Source organism: Papio anubis, chromosome 4 (genome assembly GCF_008728515.1).
Source record: "Papio anubis isolate 15944 chromosome 4, Panubis1.0, whole genome shotgun sequence".
Taxonomy (NCBI): Eukaryota; Metazoa; Chordata; class Mammalia; order Primates; family Cercopithecidae; genus Papio; species Papio anubis.
The window spans coordinates 99,480,907-99,494,174 of NC_044979.1; the positions used below are offsets into that span (position 1 = coordinate 99,480,907).

A 13,268-nucleotide genomic window follows, 5' to 3' on the forward strand; every position below is an offset into this window, starting at 1 on the left:
CCTGCCAAATATGTGATACTTGTATTTGCTTCTCTTAGGACTGGGTGACTGCCCATGATCCACAGGTCAGGTCTCTTGAAGGTGGTCTTACTTAGATAACAGGTTTCACTGACAGATATGGGAGCATTTCACTGACAGATATGGGAACGTGGCTATCTCTAGGAAGCTTAGAAAGACAGGCTGTCCTTTGCCCCAGACAAAGTTATTATGCCTCACTAAGGATTTAAAAAACTCCTAAGTGGGCACATAGTGCAGGCGGGGGTGGATTGTGGCAGGAGGTGGCCGGGGAGATCTGATTTTCCTCTCCAGTAAGTTACTGTGTGTTTGAAAGGCACCACCAGAGTTTGCTAGCAGATTTTTTGGGATGTGCCCCTTGAGGGACCATCTGCTTTGCCTGGTCCTATCCGTTTCCTACTGAAGGAAAGTGATAGCCAGCCACGCCAGTCAGCCCCTGCAGAGTCGGTGCTGAGCCTGGCTTCTCAGGCACACTAGGGCTGGGACAGATAGAAATAAGCCGATGAGAGGTACAGCCCTGCCACACTGCTCCTTCCAGTGGTCGCTAATCCTAGTTAAACCGGAACGGGCCTCCTGTCGTCGAGTGTCAATGGGAAGCAAAGGAGCCTCGAGCTGACGGACTTGGGACTGGCATTGGCAGAGGGGCTTCATCAGAAAGCCCTGAGAGGGAGGAAGGCAGGGTGGCACCGTGGTCCCGTTGGCGCAGACAGGGATGATCTCAGTTGATTTGCTGATTGAGCTTCAGATCCTAGGAGAACCTTCCACAGAATCACATCAATGCAGCAGCTGGGCCCATGAAAATATAATTTGCCATTTTCTTTTTATAACCCAGTGTCTCCAAAGCACCTGTTTATTATTTTCCAAATAATTGCTTTGGGAAATTGTGGGGTTTCTGATTGTTTACATGTTAACAAAAGAGAGAGAGGACTTGAGTCCCAACTTTCAGTTTGTTCCGGTCCAGACAAAAGCCATTCCTTAGTCTGTTTGCAAAATCTCTTCCAAAGTAATTTAGAATAGAAGATATGAAAGCCGACCTTCCCAGCCATGACAAATCAGAAGATGAATTGTAAAATAAAACTCTGAAGCAGTGTTTATATTTCTGAATCAGAGAGCAAAGCCACGAAAAAGGCAATCTGTTACAAACTGCAGGATGCACACTCGAACATCTCAAGGAAAAGGAGAGCAGGAGGAGTGTCTCTTCTGTATTAGGGCTGAGTTGAGATCCTGGATATTGAAAGTGATATTTCTAGATTCTTGTCCTCCCCCGAGAGGGAAGTTTGGTCAACAGAAACTGATATTTCTGGACAATATTCCTATCAGGAAACTTGTAACTCAAAATATGCCCTCTTGTGCAGATATTTTTGTATTTATTTGTCAAAAATAAATGGTGGAGGAAATTAGTAATCCAATTAATAATCACTTTGAATGAGGCACCCAGTATACATTTACCTTCCTGGGAAATGGTAAATCAAGAAGATATTGCAGGAAGACACCCACACTCCCTGAGCAGTTTGATGGACAGGTGTCAGTGGTGTGGATTTTCTTGGACACTAATGATGTGATATTTGGTTGTCCCAGGGGACACTGTGGACACTGGGCCTGGTCACTTGCTGGGGGCTACTCATTTTGTTAGTAGGTTTGTTAAGTTAGTTGGAACAAATCCATCTGTTTCTCTCTGCCCTGTGTTGACAAGTGGAATTATTAAAAGTCTCAGCCTTGCCAGAGATTCTGTTTCCCTTAAGGGCAGGTCAGTGGCCCGTTGCCATGGAGTCAGTGACTAGAAAAGAGGGACTGGAAACTTGAATGGCTTCACTGAGAAGAGTGGGTGGGGGGAGGGTACCTGTTTGCTGTGGTAAGGACACGTCTTGAAGGTTTTAATGAGTGAAACGAGCAGGTTTCCTAATATTTCTCAATTCCAGACACACCAGCATTTCAGTTTCCAAAGTACTTAAATTTCGTTTTCTCGTTTGTTTTATTGATCATTTCCAAATGAATCCAGAGAGATGATGTTACCTGTGTATCCAAGAATACTAACACAGTGTTAGTTGGCAAAAAGAGATTACCTACTCCATCAGATTTGAATGGCTTCCAGATTTCTCTCCAATCACGATTGTTAGCAGTAAACTTGATTTTAATAACTGTAGATGAGATGGAGAGGAAGGGAGGAAGCCAGAAAAAAAAAAGTTGTGATGGTTAGCCAATAGTGATCCGTCTTCCCACTGATTTTTTATTTGGCTGAATTTAAAAACATTATGATGTATGTGGGCCACCATTCCGGTGCATTTAATTAAAATGGTCACATCCAGTGTCATTTCTTCTATGAAACGCATTTCAGAACTTATTCCATAGACGGATTATCTACTGACCTTCACATACAGCACTGTAAGCAACAAAGGAATAACAGGAGATTTAACATGAGCTCAGACATTTAGTGTTAAACACATTTCATGTATGTGAACTAATTTCCCGTTTCATCCCTCAGAACCACTTTGCCAGGTCCATAGGGCAGGAATCACCCTCCCTATTTTGTTGAAAGGCTCACAGTGGCAGGGTGAGGAATCAGACCCAGGTTTCCTGATTCCAGGCTCAAAGCTTCTTAAATCAACTGAGCAGATGTGCCTCGTTCTGTGCTTACTGCCCTTAGTGCTTTGAGCGAACACCCTTGGTTTTGGCCATCCTGAGGCAAGTGATGCTAAAAGTCACTCAATATTTACATGATCTGTTTCTGAAAACAGATCATGCAAACCGAAAACTGCTATTACGAGCTATAATAACTAGTATTTTCTTATAAAGTATACCCTACAAATCCAATACATATGACAAGTGTTTTTGATAATACATTTTTATTCAATAAATATGGTTTGTCATATTAAATTGCATCTATGTTTTAGTGGGGAAAAAATCATCCATGCCCTCGATATAATAAAAGCACGTTAAGAATATGTTATACCAGTTTATTCATTTCACTATTTGTTATAGCAGCAAAAATTAGAAAATGACCTTAATGTCCATCAATTTGAGACTGCTTAAATGAATTATGGTACATCCGTGTTAAGGAATATCACATTACCCCAGGAAAAGAATGAGAACCCTCATATGGGCTGATATGGAACGGGCACCTGGAATTGTTATATAGAAAAGGGCCTGGCAGTGTGGTGTGTACCATATGGTATTATTTGAGTAAACTAGTAGAAAAAAATATTTTTATTGATTTTTATTTTAAAACTTTATTTCATTTTTTAAAGACAAGATCTCGCTTTATTGCCCAGGCTAGTCTCAAACTCGTGGGCTCAAGCGATCCTCCCATCTCAGCCTCCTAAGTAACTGGGATTACAGGTATGAGCCACCGCATCCAGCCAAAAAAAGCGTTTGTGTATATTTTTTTCGTGCAAAGTCATAAATATCCCTTGAAGGGTGCAAGAGCCAGTATCACTGGTTGCCTTTGAAGGAGGGAAGTCCTCTTGCTTTCTTAGGGCAGGCACCGAAGCTCTCTTTGGTTTCTACTTTCTTCCTGCCAAACCAAAGAGAGTTACGTTTTCTGGACTGAAGGCCTTCCAACGTTACCGGGCTGTCCTCCTTTACAGACGAACTGTTTCAGCAGAGAACCTCTCCCCTCTCCTCTCCCACTCACATTTTTGTTTGTTTGTTTGGTTGGTTTTTCCTTCTAAATTATTTTCTTCCTTTCCAGCTGCCCATCTTTATATCCAAGCTGGTCCTTTCATTGGTTATTTCACTGTTTCCACCATGTGATCTGCTACCCTGTCCCGGTATCTTTGCCTAGGAATGATTCCCTACAATGTGCTTGAACAGAGGCCATGGCCAGGCCAAGGAGTGAATGTCCAGCCCTCGCTTACCAGCAGAAGTCTTCATACAAGGTTGAGCCTGTCCTGAGTGGTTCTCCCCAGTGCCATGCTCGCATCTCACGGCTGGTGGGGACTCCGTGCTCTTCAGAGTGTTATTGTTGTTGCTGTAATTCTGGAAAAGCTCTTATTTGCTTTTTCTACACGACAGAGTTCAAATTCCTCACAGGATATTTGCAGCCTGTCTAAGCCTGGGCCCGTTGGAGAAGCATAGCCTGAGACTGGGGTTTGGTACAGATGGGGAATTTGGAAAGGCATCCCAGGGGGAGGAGGAGAAGCCGGGCAGGTAAATAGAGGAGGAGAGAGGCTGGTATATGCACGCTGTGGAGCTGGTCACCTTCTCAGGAGCCGGGTAGAACTGCTCCTAAGAGGCATTGAAGTGGAAGTGTTTATGGCATCACCTCCTGTCCCCTCTTGGTTGAGGGGTGCCTGTGAGCCGTTACATTCTCCCCAGTTCCAGGCCAGGCATGCTGGAGAGCTAGGTGGGTGCCACGGGCATCCCTGGCAGCCTGTGGAGTCCAGTGCAGCTGTCCTTTTCTACTATTGAATAGAACCTGCCACACTCAGCCTCCCGTCTCCTCCCTGCTCTGGCGTGCTGCACACCACCTTTATGAGAGTTCAGCACCCTGTGTCCAACGTCATTGTTTTCATCAGTGGTTCTCAAAGCATGACCCTCAGGAACCAGCAGCATCAACATCACTTGAGAGGCTGGTTAGAAATGCACGTTCCCAGGAGCCACTGTGAGGGGGACTCTGGGGTGGCCCCCGCCAATGTGTGTTTTAAGCCTCAGGCAGTTCTGATTCCCACCTGCATTTAAAAATCTATGGTTTCTATGTCTGTCTCTTTCCCCAGAGGTAGATCAGTGGAAGGCAGAGGCTACTTCTCAGCCTACTTCCTAATTCTAATGCCTCGCACCTCACTCGGTGAAACGAGCACTGATTGAATGAAAAATGGATGGGTAACTTTTAAAATGTAACACATTGCCCCAAGTTCACGCTAAGGATCAGTGTATCTCAAATTCACCAAGAGGGTGCCTCAGCATCTCCCGCACCTTCTCTCAGCACATGCTCCTTCCTTTACTGGGCTAAGATCTGGCCACCAACTCTTGTAGCATCAGGAGCAGCGGGAGTCTGAAGGAGCAGGGGAATCGTGGAGACCATGTCGTGCAACCCTTCTGTTTTGCAGGACAGGAAACTGAGGCACCCGGCTCAATAGCATAGAAAGTATTTCAGTGACACCGAGGAGGCTTGGATAGAAAAGGATGCTTTTTAGCAGCTATCTTAGAGTTAAGATTGTTGAGGCCTTTTTTTGGATGGGATCCACAACTGTGCCATTGTGGAGGGGGTCTTGGTCCTAGGGGTTGGAGAGGCTTGGTCACTTGATTCAGGACAGTAGATTCAAACATGATGTTGCCCATTGTGCTTCACCAAGCAGAGGTGTGTATTCATTTGCCAGAGAAAGAGCCTGAATTGTTAATGCAGAAAGCGTTGTGGAGCTGGAAAAGATCGCTTGCGTTACAGGGTCTAAAGAACCTATAGATTTTCTCTGCAGGAGGTTCTTTGGAAATAACATGTAACTGATACACCCAGTCTTTTCTCAAAAGTCAAGGGTAAATGAAGATGAGCATAACTTAGCTATTATAGTAGGTGACAGGTACCGTGATGATGCTGACCAGCCAACTTCCTGCCCTTCCACTCACAGTTATAAAATGGGGAGGGATAGGATGCAGTGAGAATGGATTTAACTTAGATTACATCCGCTCATGAAACTGGGTTTTACCAAGCACTGATTTAAGCCAGAATTCCCTAATGATTTGGGATTTATCACTCAGTCTGAGCAATTGCTGATTTGGTTGGCTTGGTGGTTCTCAAACTGGCTGAAGGTTGGACTCACTCTGGGAGCTTTTAAAAAAATACCCATGGCCAGGCTTGGTGGCTCATGCCTGTAATCCCAGCACTTTGGGTGGCCGAGGCCGGCGGATCACTTGAGGTCAGCAGTTCAAGACCAGCCTGGCCAACATGGTGAAACCCCATCTCTACTAAAAATACAAAAAAAAATTAGCCAGGCACTGTGGCACATGCCTGAATCCCAGCTACTCTGCAGGCTGAGGCAGGAGAATCACCCAAACTTAGAAGGTGGAGGTTGCAGTGAGCCCAGATCACACCACTGCACTCCAGCCTGGACGACAGAGTGAGACTATGTCTCAAAAAAAATAAATAACATTAAAAATATATATTAAAAATGCCCATGTTTGGCCCCACCTGGCTATGGAATCAAAGTCTTCACTGGTGAAAGCACCTGTCTTTTTTTGGCTCCCCAGGTGATTGTCAGATGCAGGGCTTGAGAACCTGGGTTAGATGGAAGGGGAGACAACAGAGTAAAGGTGATCAGACATTTTGGAGCATTTTCTTTCAAGGACACCTGTCCCACTTTTTCCCATGCCTCTTATATTCCTGAGGCTCTTTTATGTTGTAAATTAGACCCTAGCCTTCTTTCTCTACTTTTACACAACTCATGAAAAGTCCTCTAGGAAAACATTCTTCACACAGTTAACTCTGGTGGTTACGGTTACCTGTGCTGGTTCAGGGTTTGGCTTTGCTCCCTTTTCATGGCTCCTTTCCCGAGATTATTGCCTGAAATATAAATGATGGGAAACAATTAACTGAAGTAGGATCAAAGAATTTAATGAAGGGGCAAGGAAAAGTTAGCCTGTCTCTTAGGAGTCCGGTAGTGGTTTCTTTGGGTGGATATTAGAAAGAATCTCTTTTTACCAGTTCCTCAATATCGGTGTTTTCAAAGAGGAACAGAAGAGGAAAGTCATCCTAATACATTCAGCGTGTGGAGGGATATGATGGGCCAAACGCCAAACCCTCCTTACTTGTCCCCATCCAAAATCTCTCTAGGAAACAGCTAATTTAGAGACGCAGCCCCCGAGACAGTATTTGCTATGCAAATAGTCCCATCTTGTGGCTGAAAGGAGAGTTACATGCTGATGACACAAAGGACCAAACCTAACGTGCTGAAAATGTCCAAGAACAAATTTTTCAGCAATGAACCCACTGAGTCATCCCACTTCCCTCAAGTTTTATAGCACAGATAAGGCTGCACAATGGCTTGGGGGTGTCTTCCTGTAGCCTGTGCTCCTTCTCTGCATAAGCATGTGGGCAGCTCTGTGGGCCTAGGACTTGTAAAAATCATCCCAGGAATCTAATTCTAGTCCAGAAGTGCTCAAACTTCTCGGCCTCAGAACCCCTTTGTAAAGTTACTGAGGACCCCAAAGAGCTTCTGTTTATGTGGGTTAAATCTTGATATTTACTGTATTAGAAAGTAAAATAGAAAAATAAAAACAATTATTAATTCTTTCAACATGATAGTAATAAACAAATGGTAATAGATGTGTTAGTATGAATAACATTTTCATGAAAAATGACAGTTTTCCAAATAAAAAAGTGATGAGAATATTGGCATTGTTTTTACGTTTTTGTAACTCTCTTTAATGTCTGCCTTAAAAGAAGACAGCTGGCTTCTCACATCTGCTCCTGTATTCAACCTGGGATATATTGTTTTGTTTGAAGTATAGGAAGAAGCTCTGACCTCACACAGATGTGTAGATGGGAAAAAGAGGAAGGTTCTTATAGCCTTTTCAGGTAAATGTGGGCTTTGAAATATATACTAGGCAACAATTCAACAAGTGGTCGTTTCTTAAAGGTTAGTTGCAATGTCAATCACAGAAGGCAATTAATGTAATAAAATCAGTTTTGGCATTATGTATTCTCTGAAGGGATCTTGGGGATCCCTAAACATTGGTGGGCCACAGTTTGATGAAGAACCCAGTTTTTCAAGATGTTTATGTTTTTACATCTCCAGAGAGGTGTTTGAGAGGAATCATCCCACCACTTTTATCACCTTTGACTGCAGGAGGTAAATGACGCTGTCACCTGGGGCTGCTGTCCACCTATGGGGACTGTACAGGCTATGATGAGGAGGCATTCTTCTGGACCTGACCCACCGAGCGCCTGCCCTGAGCCCAACCTCAGAGCTCTTCCCAGTGGCTCTCACTAGGCGGTGGGGGGACAACAGGCTGAGTCTATATGAGTTTTAATTTTAGGGATCTCTCTGGGGTTGTTGAATGTTTTGAATTTTATCGAGGCTTTTTAATCATGGGACTTTCAAATAATTTATTCTGGAAGATAATTTTTATAATGTTTAAGTCAGGGTAGTCTCTTGTTTATATTTTAGTTTGGCCTAATTGTAGGAACAGTGTTGGTAGATGTAGGGTGATTACTTTTATTTTTAAGGTGAAATTGATGGGCTGTTTCTGTCTTTTTAGTAATTATATGGTGGTTTTTGGCTGTGAATAAAATATTAATGTTTGTGTATTAGTCTAGGTGGGATGATATGTTAAAAAGATAAAAGATAATATGTATTTGCGGTTCTCTTGATTAAAGGTTTTTTTTTTTTTAATTAAATAGATTTGAGGTGAGAAATTGAGAGTATATTTACTTATGTCTGTGGGTCATCTATTGGCACTTAGTTTTTTAGTTGGTAAGTGTTGAAGTAGAGACTCTTGTTTGAGGAATCTTAGCCCCTCACCTAAATTGGGTATTTTGTTGAGTATGGGATGTTGAGATTATACTTGACTTTTGACTTTTTTAATTTGTTTTTTTTTTTTTTTTAATTAGGGGAGTTTGTCTCTTTTGTATTTTTGTTTTTGAAGAAACTGGAGGGAAAAAGCTATAGGAGTTGATGAAAAAGTTGAAGGACAGAGTTATTATTTTAGACCTTTGTAAGGGGAGAAAAAGTTGAAAGTAGTGAGACAAAGTAAAAGTTGAAATTTTGATTTATAAATTTGAGAAGTTTTTAAAGAATGCCACATATAATGCTCTAGTTATTTAAAATATTATCTAAAACTTTAAAAACACAGGCTTTCCTCCTCAATTCCCTAAATCTCCTCTCTTACTCCCTAGCCACCTTAAAAATTCCCCATTTCTAGTTTTTATTAAAACAAATTTTTAAAATCTGCCTTCCTACCTTCTCACTTTAATCAAACCAAATAAACCTTTCTCTATCTCCAAACACCTGTGTATCACTATTTAACATCAACTACACACCAAGTACACAAGCCTAAATTTAGACTTCAACACAAGCCTAGGGCCTGTGTCATTGGGAAACAGTTTTGCAGGTGTGGTTCTGATATGTACGGCGAATGAGGAGCCGCCGACTGGGTCTCATTCTCTTCCCTGTACAGAGGAAATACCAAAGCTCAAAGCTACATTGAACCAGGAGGGTTGGAAGGAGGACACACAATTTTAGCAGAGCCCATTATTTTCCTTCTTTGGCCTCATACTGGGTGTCACCCACTTTCTTACCTCTCCTGGGCTTCTCCAGCTGCCATCTTTGTTTCTATTTCATCAGGATGTGGCAGTCTCCCCACTCCACCCCCACAGTGAGTAGCTGTCATTTTTGCCACCCAGAGCCACCTTAGTTTAGGAGCTTCTGGTGGAGTCACATCTGCCCACTAATCCCAGAGGTGGATTTCTGATTCAAGGCCACGCGGAAGGACCCCATGTACCTGGCTAGAGTGGTTGGTTCAAGGGTGGCCATGTGGTCAAGTCAGAGCCAGGGGAACACAACAGACTTTTACTGTGAGTTCCAGGAACCAGGCCTTTCACCCTCTTTCTGCTTGGCTCAATTAGACAAGAAGTAGAGCCTGGGCTGCTGAATCCTTCCCACCACCCCATAGAGCCTGAGAATGGAGCCTAGAAAAAGTAGAGCCTGGAGATGGGGAGAGAGAAGCTGAGTCCTGAGGCCAGATCTGAGCCTCTCGCAGAGCTGCCCTTCGGCCTGCCTCTGTCTCTGGATGTTCCAGTTCGGCTGGCAGCTCATTCCTGCCTTGCCTTTGAGCTTGGGTAAGTGGATGTTGGTGCTGCATTTAAGTTGGCAGCTGCCATCATCCCCAGAAGAACTAGAACACACCCGTCAGCTCCCCGCCACCCTCTGCTGTCCTTCATTCCCACTCACCTTACTTGTCACCATTATCGAGAAAGCTTAGCTATTCAAGTTCAGGTTCATTTTAATTTTAATCCAATAATCCACACTACCCTTCTTTAAAATGGTGGTGTTAAATCAGAAAAGGGGGACCTCTAGTGTTTACTGAAATGGGTAGGAATGTAGCATCTTGGTTACCGGGCAGACATGGGAAATAACCCAGAAGCCACTGCTGGAATACAGCTGTCATCCTTTACCTCCTGGCTCCAAAACATATATATATATGTAGACCTCTTATAGTTAAATGCATTCAGTAAGATTAAGGCACTCTGCTAAAGAGTCTTTTTTTAAATTTATTTTTATTTTTTTATTTTTTATTTTTTTATTTGAGACGGAGTCTCCCTCTGTCACCAGGCTGGAGTGCAGTGGCACGATCTTGGCTCACTGCAACCTTCACCTCCAGGGTTCAAGTGATTCTGCCTCAGCCTCCCAAGTGGCTGAGACTACAAGCTCACACCACCACACCCAGCTAATTTTTGTATTTTTAGTAGAGACGGAGTTTCACCATGTTGGCCAGAATGGTATCAATCTCTTGACCTCGTGATTCGCCCTCCTCAGCTTCCTGAAGTGCTGGGATTACAGGTGTGAGCCACTGTGCCCAGCCACTAAAGAGTCTTAATGAACTCTGGTAAACCAGATTCTTAGCAAGTTGTGATATTTCCAGGAAACTTTTTTAACAGAATAGGATGAAACATGGCCCCTTTTGCGGCATTGGATGTGGCCACGAGAGCCCTCTGTTGGAAGGGGGACCTCTCAGATCATTGGTACAACAGATGAAGAGTTGGGAACCTGCAGACTCTGAAAAAGGAAAGGTCAAACTTCCACTTGTAGTCTCTCAGAATTAAAGGCTTGGCCTATAAGAATTTGTAGGGGTGGGTGGGTGAGGTCCTGGATCAATTGTGGGAAGAGGAAGGATTTTGTTCCCTGAATCATTCCCATTGTCGTTAATGGAAATGAAAGTGTCAGGGCTACATCGGTTTGTTTTCATGGCCTCTGGACCAGGTTGCAGAACTGGCATTACTCAGTTTTCAATAAAAAAATGTCTGGCCGGGTCTTATGATGATAGTTTATAAATGTCCCTGTTGGTTTTCTCTCTCCTTATACACAATCACTTTGAAGTTTCCGCAAAGTTAATATTTCACTTTGTTCCTAAGTCCCCATTTATGAACTTAATGAAGTCCAAGTATCAGAAGAGAAAGTTAAAGTTTACACATGCAACTTTGATTGTTCTCAAGTGACTCAGTGGTTTAAAAAATTATTTAAAAAGTCAAATCACTGTCGTTTGCAAGAGACACTTTAATACCCAAGTTGAGGATAAGAAGTAAGACACAGAACTATGGGCTATGCATGTCCCAACACACCTTTAACAGAGTAAAAGCAGTTATATTTTACCACAGTACATATAAATTCCATGTAAAACAATTCATGATATAAGGGACTTTTATTATGTTTAATCCCAAATGATTTTAGGAGAGTTACAATTATTCCCCTCAGAAAGTCTAAGCATATCATTGTTTTTAATCTATCATAAACTACATTATTTCATTCTGCTTCGTGACAACCCTTAACTTTATCGATCCTCCTCTTCCAACAAAGAAACAAGAAACCCGGGGCTTAGGAAAGCCAGGCGACCTTCCCAGGGTCATAGAACTTGTGACTTGCAGGTCATTTCACGAACACCCAGTTGCTAGAAGGTGGCTTGTCTGACTTTGAACAGGCTGTACTTTCCACTGAACCACATTGACAAAGTGAGCAGATTTGCTGTGTGTCTAATTTTAAAGCTTCTAAACAAAGCGTTATATTAGGAATTATTTTCCTCTTCCCAATATCGGTACTCAGTGCCCCTGCGCTTGACTCTAATCATCTTCTGCTCTGGGCTGATTTGTTCTTATAAAGAAATAGGTGTGGCTGAGGGAATTCCTCAAGAAGAGACGTGTTCGTTACACACATGCCTGCCTCTGTGATTTCTAAGAGAACAGTCTCTGTGTGCATTTTTAGCCTTGAGCTATATGAATTTGAAAAGGATTGAGCAATACTGTAAAGCTCTGTTTACCTTTACTGTATCTCAAGGCGATGAGTCTGAAATGCGACTCTTCAGACACAAGCATGCGTCTCACTTCTTCCAATCATGATGGAGCCCGTTGGGATGAGAGGAAACTGAGGCTGATGTTACCCTCCTGAAGGTTAGGAAGTCATGCCTGACCCAGCTCTCTCTCAGCGTAGCTTTGAAACACCACTGAACTCTGGGATTGTAAAATGATATACATGGAGATTTTAATGCATTGGATTTTTTTTTCCACTCCGGTAAGTTCAGTGTAAAGTCAACCTGCTCACAAGGAAAGGAAGAAGCGCTAGCACGCATAGGGTATCGACCACATACCAGGTGCTATAGGAGTGGCTTTCAGTTGGTCACCTCCTTCCATCCTCACAACAGCTCTGAGAGTTGGGAATTGGAGCGGTGGAAGTAACTTCTTCATGACCACCAGTGGGCAGGGGAGCTGAAACCCTGCCGCCAGCTGTCCTGGCTTGAAGGAAAGCCTCTTCAAGAGCTCCTGGTCACCTGAGATTGACCAGCCTCTCGACCCCAGTGTGGCATGCAAGGCCTTTTCTGACCCTGTTCTCATCACCCTGTCACCCAACACACATGCACACATCGCTTCACCTCGGCTGGTCCCTCTCTCTAGCTGTGTCCAAGAGACTGGCAAAGCAGAGCAATTCAAGTTTTCTGAGCCCAACAGCCAGTGTAATGCCTCTCAGGCTTTACACAGCATCTTCCAGTTCTTTGCAGTGTCCCTCCCCCTCGTCTCCCCCAGGCTCCTGTCCTGACTTGGGGAACTCCTGCCGTGCTTTGTGGGCCAATCCCAGGCATGTCCTTCCCTGCAGTCTTCCCTAACCTACACAAGCCTGCCTTGGTTATACCTTCAGTTGGCTGCCTCTCTGTAGCTTAGATACAGTTCTCATTGCACTGAGCACACCCCACGGGTGGGTTCATTCATTAATTCATTCATGCTTAACTATTAATAATTAATAATAATTAAATATTCATTGAGCCCCTAATCTGTGCCAAACACAGTGCTGGCCAATTGCACTTACAACGATAAGAAAGAAGTAGACTCTTTCCCCTTGGGCTTGCTAAGGCACAGAACATGAACACGGAGCAAGAGGTCCACCTGACTGGCACTTGGGGAGTCAGACATCAAAGAATGAAGCCATAGAAGAAAGCCGATGCTGGAGATGGAGAATGTGTTAAACCGAGAGCTTCATTCTGGAGAGGCTCATGTGGGGAGTTCCCACCTTGGTTTTCTGTGCTGGTACATTTCTCTTTCTTTTTGTTCTATGCTATTT

General features: G+C 43.5%; 1 long non-coding RNA gene across 1 annotated transcript; it reads right to left on the reverse strand.

The window, feature by feature from the left end:
* Positions 1–877: 877 nt before the first annotated feature.
* LOC108585033 lies at positions 878–12,049 on the reverse strand. Its single transcript, XR_001900825.3, has 4 exons — positions 11,977–12,049; positions 6,448–6,508; positions 6,137–6,223; positions 878–2,395 (listed from the first exon to the last, which is right to left on the reverse strand). It is a non-coding gene; the product is annotated as an uncharacterized LOC108585033 (long non-coding RNA).
* Between the last annotated feature and the right edge of the window lie 1,219 nt (positions 12,050–13,268).